The sequence below is a fragment of the Coregonus lavaretus genome (genome assembly GCF_964263955.1).
Source record: "Coregonus lavaretus genome assembly, chromosome: 24".
Lineage (NCBI taxonomy): Eukaryota > Metazoa > Chordata > Actinopteri > Salmoniformes > Salmonidae > Coregonus > Coregonus lavaretus.
In genome coordinates this window covers 39,808,724-39,817,506 of record NC_140011.1, presented here as the reverse complement: position 1 = coordinate 39,817,506, position 8,783 = coordinate 39,808,724, and the positions used below count along the sequence as shown (strand labels likewise).

The window sequence follows — 8,783 nt, the reverse complement described above, 5'->3', positions numbered from 1 at the left end:
TATTCTTCAACTCATAAATGTGGGAAATACACTCAAAATATTAAATATTCTTCAACTCATATAATGTGTGAAATACACTCAACATTTTCAATATTCTTCAACTCATAATGTGGGACATGCAATCAAAATTAATTCTAAACTGAAATACTGATGTCGGTCCATTACACAATTATAATCAGCGAATAATGTTAGAAAACATGAAAGTGACACCACAGTGACAATTTAACTTTTTTTTTATTCAACACAATGTGCTTTTAAAAAGGCACGAATCAAAAGGAGCTCAGTCAAAACAAAGTGCTTGTCATAAATTAAAACAAAAAAGGAAGTGACTCCATAAAAACAAAATGTGTTTTAAAGTACATTAAGTGTTAATAGTTCCATATTCTGATAGTGGTCATTGCTACAGAGGGTAGATTCAGTATTTTCGGTCTCCATATCACATTATTCAGAAAACATTATGATAAAAACTCACAAAGGCTTCATGTTAAAATTCAATAAGATTCTAATTATAATCCATCCTCAACAGCAATAACAACTATTAGAATGTGGAGCCATTTAAAACATTTTGGCACTTACTGTACCTTGAAGGCTGCAACTAACTTTTTTAAAATAAAACATTCAAATAAAAGTACTGGTTTCTACTGTGCCGTACTTCAACTGGCAACATCAAGGTAAGCATTAGGTCACACAACATTAAACATGTATAGTGCATGAATTCAACAGTCGTTTCCCACAACTACAGTGCAAAAACTTGGGCTTGGCAATACGTCAATGTTGTGATATTTATCTATTAACAATCAATGTATTAAATCTGAGGTAGTAGAGGCAAACAGTGTAACATATTAAACATGAGGTAGAAGAGGCAAATTATTACATTTGTAAAGAGGGGAAAAAAACAAAAAACATCCTCAATACTCAGCTCAACAAATAGTCCATTCTGAGTGATTCACTCATTGAACAAATCATTCTTCAGTGTCAGTAGACGCCCTTTCAGTGGTTTGTTGTCCTCAAGACACATCACAACTTTTTGGATAAATGTGAATGTAAGCTCGAGATTCTTTGGGTACTGTAGGTCTAGTGCATAGACATACCCAAAGAGCAGGATAAATGAGTCAGCCAGGTTTGTGGGACCACTCACAAGTATTTCATCTTCCACGACAATACAGATGCTCTCAGGGCTGAAGAGGGCCGCATCAGTAGTATCATCAGTGACAACTGTCAGGAGAGCCACCGGAGTGTCAGTGAGGTCTGGACCATCTGCTGACTATAAAACACAAATAATACAAAAATGAGTTCAGCCCCTCAAGGATACAAATCATGCTAATGATGTCTAGACATTACGGTCACTTTGCACTTAGACTGCAGCTAAGCTACATGTTTAAACTATTTTCTTTACACATGCTTATTATTTTATGTTAGTTTCACACCTACCTGTAAGCATACTTTTTGTTTAGTGGAATTCTTTATACTTACCTTTTCATTTATGTAATTTCTACATGTCAGTTTGCAGAATAACAACTCAAGGAAACTTCATAAACAGGTTCTGGGGGCTATTCCAGAAAGGAGGTTCAACAAACTGAGCCTAACCCTGAACTCAGAGTTGACTTACCCTGTGAAGTGAAACTGAGTTTTCAGTTACAGAACAGCTGATCTGAGTTAGGTAAGTTGACTCAGAGTACGTTAACTCGGAGTTGAGCTTGTGCCTGACGACTAGTAAAAAGCCATCATCAATGGAGCTCCGATACGGTTATTCACCATGGCAACGGGAGAAAACAGGAAGCAGACATTTTCTGGCTGCGGCTGTTATATAAATCACTGACAGAGTTTCAGATGCAGTCGTCTTTTCATTTTGAATTTAACATCACTTTATTTTATATTAGCCTTTAAGGAAGTGGTTGAATGTTGTTCAATGTTTTATTTTAGGCTATTTTGTTTTATTTAAAATCGGCTGAAAATGAAATATAAAAACATTTTATCTCATACTCAATGCGGCGACAAACTAGAAACACGGACTTTGAAATTACGTTGTTGGAAAAAATACAATTGGCTATACTGATGGTTTTCACATAACCTGCTTTCTGGAATGCCCCTCTGGTTCTCCTATAGTTCTTTGAGTGATGTCATGTTTAAGCTGACTGAATAGCTAAGCAAAGGGATTGATAGTGAGGCCAGTACACTTACATTACAGGTCCTGAAAAACTTGGAGGCATCTTCACGCAGGTACACAGGAAGTGCACGAAGGACGAGGGCCCGTCTCATATTTACATCACGTTGTTCCTACATGGACAAAAAATATCCATTACAATAATAATTACACAAATATCAAAAACAGTCATTGTACACTAATTATAGTAAAAAAGAAATTGTTAAAAGATAAGCAAGTTAGTTATTAACAAGCAAAGCATCAAAGTTGTGTGCTTATAGATCTGCTATTTCTGTTGTTGTTCTTTGTATTTAACAAAGTATTAATAAAGGGTTCAAGTGATCAACTGTTGACCCCACAGTTGAGATAAAAACATTTAGAGAAATAGCAAAAGAATGACTGTGGAAACACATAAAATAAAACCAATTATTAGTGTAACCCTCTCACCAGGCTCGAATTTGACTCTCACGATATTACCTTATTTAGAATATCTGAACAGCATGGGATATTAGGTGAGAAGGACATCTCCAATAAGAATCCCTATTGTAAACTTGCTAGGGTGAATGACAAATAGGGTATTAACTTCAGATAGAATGATTATAGACTTGGTTATTGTTATAAGGATATGCTTTCCCATGCATTAAATGAAACTGAAACAGTAAATGACTCCACCAATACAACAGACATAAGGTTCAAGATCTATATTAATCAAATGTTCAATGTATCACATCAAAAGAAATACAAATTATAAACCCCAATGATTTTTCCACAACCCCATGTCCAAATTATTTGCAAGCTTGCTTAAACCCTGGGCGCGCGTTGGAGCTCATAAAAAAAAATGACGACATACATAAAGTCCCGAAGTCCACCCCACATTTGTAGTTACTCACTACTTGTAGATAATGCCTCAGCAAAATATAGTAGTTCCGTGCAGGTGTCCTCACAAGATCCACCGCGAACACAGCTATCAATGCAGCCAGTACTCCGTAGCAGAAACAGACATCCGTTGGAAACCCGAACTGATCGTCACAAGCAATTCTCTCCAAGTCTTGCACGATGCTAGGCTAACCTCTAGGATGTCGAATGTCTCCACAATGCGACGGCAGCTTCAGTCTCCACTTGGTCTTTCTTAACTAAATAATAAACACTCTCTTATAGAAATAAAATCAGGATTTACCTTAAAAAAAACTCTGTAGGTATGGTTTTGTTCTCTCTTTATCGTTTCCTTTGGTCGTTTTTCCTTCACCAACCCCACTAACGTCTCTCCTCTCCCTTCTTTCAACTTTTCCCTCCCTTTTCTTTCCCGGCAACCAGTCCACTCTCCCATTGGCCACAACTTAACAAGTTAGCTCATTGGTCAAAACTTTAACGAGATACGTGGGAAATTTAAACTTAAAAGTAAACCAACCTATTCACTTGTAAAAAAAAATTAAAACATTGCTTCAAAAGAAATGCATTAATGACATTACAAATCAGGAGCTATTCGATCACCTTTTAAATCTAATACCAATGAATTATAACAAATACACTCTATACTTGGTTTTAGGAATGTATTACATTAGTAACACTATTTCATAATACATCCTACCTGAACTGTTAAAAGGATTTCGAGATGATCTCACAACCACACACTTGAGCCTAGGAAGAAATACAAACACAGGCCTGGTTAGCATCATGATAACACACTCACATTATGTTGTTTAGCATTGTTCGTTTCACGCTAGCACACACGTACACACAGCTCGATAACGTAAAATATTTACTGTGTAAGGCAGACACTTATTGAAATAAGGATACTCACAGTACGCACTTGCATTACCGGCGAACAGCGAAAACTCATGGACCTTGCTCCACCGTCAATATCCCGGGCAAACATGCATTATGGGAAATGTAGTTCATCCAGGAATCCTGCTGATAACGTTACACCGTTGTAAGATGAAGTAACGTAACGTATTTATCACATATTTAACAACTTCTAAAGTTACAATTACTTGGATTTTTACACTATTTACAACGAATATTCACTGTGCACATTGTACAAATGTATTCCCAGTTCCACATTTAAGACTATCGAAATTCAATTGAAAAAAAAAAAAAAACAGAGTTACTTACCAAATCAGAGGTGATGATAAGATGGCGCTTAAGAAAACGAGGGCAATAAGACTAATGATAAAAACGGAGGTGGTGGTGGTTTCAAGCGGGCAGCATAAAAGTGCGCATTGCAAACAAATTAAAACAAATTAAACTGTGTTCCACATCCACACGGGCGGCCCAAACATCCCCGCATCTCGGCTAAATTCAAGATGGCTGACTCAGCTTTCCTGAGAGAGAGATGACCCACCCACCAGAACGTCATGACGTCGATAACGTCATGACACTACCTAAACTTTTTGAGCGTTCCACACAAATTACCTATAAAATATTGAGCCCTCTTCAATTAAAGTGGCATAAATCTCAACAGAGCTCAAAACTTTATAGTTTGGTCAACTGCATAACGACATTTGACTGTTATGACCTTATTACTTATGAGCTAGTACAACTGTTTGGGAATACAGTGTAGCATTTAAACCTAGCAGCTAGCTAAACCCCTGGCAATGTCAACACGTTTGCCTACTTACATTTACATTTACATTTTAGTAATTTAGCAGACGCTCTTATCCAGAGCGACTTACAGTTAGTGAGTGCATACATTTTTCAATAAATGTTACAAAACCGTCATAAAACTCATATAACACTTATTTATGAATGGTATTTATTTCAATGGTATTGATTCCAACATGCAATTGGTAGATGCTACACAAAAAAACATGTCGAGATATCCAACATGGCCATACTCGTATTTTTATTTTATTTTTATTTCACCTTTATTTAACCAGGTAAGCCAGTTGAAAACAAGTTCACATCATTTACAACTGCGACCTGGCCAAGATAAAGCAAAGCAGTGCGATAAAAACAACAACACAGAGTTACATATGGGGTAAACAAAACATAAAGTCAAAAATACAACAGAAAATATATATACAGTGTGTGCGAATGTAGTAAGTTATGGAGGTAAGGCAATAACTAGGCCATAGTGCAAAATAGTTACAATTTCGTATTAACACTGGAATGATAGATGTGCAAAAGATGATGTGCAAATAGAGATACTGGGGTGCAAATTAGCAAAATAAATAACAATATGGGGATGAGGTAGTTGGGTGGGCTAATTTCAGAATGGCTGTGTTCAGGTGCAGTGATTGGTAAGCTGCTCTGACAACTGACGCTTAAAGTTAGTGAGGGAGATAAGAGTCTCCAGCTTCAGAGATTTTTGCAGTTCTTTCCAGTCATTGGCAGCAGAGATCTGGAAGGAATGGCGGCCAAAGGAGGTGTTGGCTTTGGGGATGACCAGTGAGATATGCAGACTACGGGTGGGTGTTGCTATGGTGAGCAGTGAGCTAAGATAAGACAGGAATTTGACTAGCAGTGATTTATAGATGACCTGGAGCCAGTGGGTTTGGCGACGAATATGTAGTGAGGACCAGCCAACAAGAGTGTACAGGTCACCATGGTGGGTAGTATATGGGGCTTTGGTGACAAAACGGATGGCACTGTGATAGACTACATCCAATTTGCTGAGTATAGTGTTGGAGGCTATTTTGTAAATGACATCGCCGAAGTCAAGGATCGGTAGGATAGTCCGTTTTACGAGGGCATGTTTAGCAGCATGAGTGAAGGAGGCTTTGTTGCGAAATAGGAAGCCGATTCTAGATCGAACTTTTGATTGGAGATGCTTAATGTGAGTCTGGAAGGAGAGTTTACAGTCTAACCAGACACCTAGGTATTTGTAGTTGTCCACATACTCTAGGTCAGACCCGCCGAGAGTAGTGATTCTAGTCGGGTGGGCGGGTGCAAGCAGCGTTCGGTTGAAGAGCATGCATTTAGTTTTACTAGTGTTTAAGAGCAGTTGGAGGCTACGGAAGGAGTGTTGTATGGCGTTGAAGCTCGTTTGGAGGTTTGTTAACACAGTGTCCAATGAAGGGCCAGATGTATACAAAATGGTGTCGTCCGCAAAGAGGTGGATCCGAGCATCACCAGCAGCAAGAGCGACATCATTGATATACACAGAGAATAGAGTCAGCCCGAGAATTGAACCCCGTGGCACCCCCATAGAGACGGCCAGAGGTCCAGTCAACAGGCCCTCCGATTTGACACATTGAACACTATCTGAGAAATAGTTGGTGAACCAGGCGAAGCAGTCATTAGAGAAACCAATCTTATCAAGAAAATTGCACATATCCGTATACTCGTATTCGTATCCAGAAAATTGCCAATATTCGTTATGATGCTGGTTTTGTCCGACTACTCGGCACACCCCTAATATCCACATCATATGGATTGTGGAACGGGGAAAAACCTAGCGCCTCCTGGCCAACACATAGATTGTTGTCCAATGGATGGATGTTGTCTTCCAATGGACGGCTGTTGTCCAATGAATGGTTGCCGTCCAATTGACCCGGAGAGTAGCTACTCGCAATTTCAGCTGAAGGCCCTGCACTCCACTGAGGAAACACTGGATCCTCTTGCGCTTCATTGTCCATGGGATGATTGTTGAAGGCTTTCCCTGAGACATGTTTCAAGGTACGTCGTCTTTAGAAATCCGAGGAGAAGTATGCGATCCTTTGAATTTATACTCTGATTTAAAGACAGGTAAGTCTGAATAAGGAGGATTTTGGGTATGAAATTATGTAATAGTGTCACGGAAATAAGTTGGTAAGTACCAGGTAAGTTACTCTTGTCTAATGACAATAGGTTTGTTTGTATCCATAGAAAACACACAATACAGCACAAAAATGTGTAGTTAAATACATCAATATTTTTAAATACATACAACAACAAAAAATTCACAAAAAGGGCCAAGGCACTCGTTATATAATTAGTTTAAAATGCCTTTATTTTAGTTATGGCATGTTCAATAGAAACAAACAGTTATAAACAATAATACGTTTCAGCCAAGAAGACCTTAACGTGTCAGAGTTTTTAAAACGTTTTGTTCTAATGAACAAGTCTTAAAGGAAATCTCCACCCAAAAACTATCTTTTGGTATTTGTTTCATTAGTTTATTGTTGACATAGTCCCAAAATGTTTTGCTTTTCAGCAATCAAGTTTTCAAGATATTTAACTTTCTAAATACAGAAACCATCCCTGTATGATGCATTTTGCATCATATGATTGTCACAACTAACCCTGCTCCCTCCCCCCGGCGCTCGACATCGCCGGTCTACTAATCACCGGTCCTGGCAACACACCTTGCGCACACCTGGCATCCATCCTTGCGCAAACCTGGACTTCATCACCACCCAGATTACTCTCCCTTCATATAGCCCTCAGTAGCCTCAGTCATCAGGCAGTATTGGTTTTGGTTACGTTCAGTACGCTTCTCCTGTTTTGTATTTTCTTCATGTTTTATCACGGCTCAGGAAAAGACCCAGATGCAGACAGTTCGAATAACGGACGTTTATTATATAAACAGGGGGCAGGCAAAGGACAGGTCAAGGGCAGGCAGAGGTCAGTAATCCAGGGCAGTGTCAAACGGTACAGAACGGCAGGCAGGCTCAGGGCAGGCAGAAAGATCAAAACCGGGAAAACTAGAAAACAGAGCTCAAGAAAACAGGAGTACGAAAAACACGCTGGTAGGCTTTACGAGAGAAGACGTACTGGCAACAGACAAACAGAGAACACCGGTATAAATACACAGGGGATAATGGGGAAGATGGGCGACACCTGGAGGGGGGTGGAGACAAGCACAAAGACAGGTGAAACAGATCAGGGTGTGACATGTTTATTATTATTAAACTCACCTTCTGCACCTGCTTCCTGACTCCCTGCGTATACGTTACAATGTTACAGGGCAATTCAAGCATAGCCAATATGCAGTGATAATTTTATGGGCATACAGCCTACCACAAACCTCATTGCTACAGAACTGTTTAAACTAGGTTAATGTTGCATAGGCTGAGGTTTTTTAAGTCATGTTAAAAACACAATCTCGGCTTGCATTTTGACTCAGAAAGTGACCTTGACTCAGAAAAGGTTGGTGACCACCGCTCTAATGTATAACATGTAACTGTACAGCCACTGCATTCCAATTTAGGCGCTTATCAGTGACCAAATCTGCCATTTTCATACCCTATACAGGCTGTGAGTGTAAAGGTTAACCAAACTCTTCCATTTGTGTGTATTTATTACGGATCCCCATCAGCAGCTACTCTTCCTGGGGTCCAGTCACATTCTGTGAGTGTTGCATTCTGTGAGTGTGCAATCACACGCACAGAATATTTCGCATTCCATTCTACAGCGCATGTGCTCCTGCAATGAGCGTCTTCACTCGTGCTCCTTGGGGCTGTGAAGACGAAGGGTGTCATATGACAGTGAGCAGGACTCGTGCCAAAACAAGCTTGACAAAAGTCGCCGGATAGTTCTCTCTCACTGGTACAGGTCTGAGGGAGTCGTTGATGTTTATAGAACCTTGACAGGCAGAAGTGCTTTGGGTCTTTAAGCCTCAGACAATTTGACCTTATTGCACTCCTCCCACATAGATTCAAAAAATGGGAAACATCATGTAAAGGTATGATGCAATGGTCTGAATACCGTAATGAAAACA

At 39.4% G+C, this 8,783-nt stretch overlaps 1 long non-coding RNA gene across 2 annotated transcripts; it reads right to left on the bottom strand.

The window, feature by feature from the left end:
- Positions 1–215: 215 nt before the first annotated feature.
- On the bottom strand, positions 216–4,448 carry LOC311100019. 2 transcript variants are annotated; one of them, XR_014609777.1, is made up of 6 exons: positions 4,256–4,437; positions 3,945–4,054; positions 3,732–3,781; positions 3,034–3,276; positions 2,182–2,277; positions 216–1,264 (listed from the first exon to the last, which is right to left on the bottom strand). It is a non-coding gene; the product is annotated as an uncharacterized lncRNA (long non-coding RNA). The 2 variants fall into 2 exon arrangements; XR_014609776.1 differs by lacking the exon at positions 3,034–3,276 and having other exon boundaries at positions 4,256–4,448.
- Between the last annotated feature and the right edge of the window lie 4,335 nt (positions 4,449–8,783).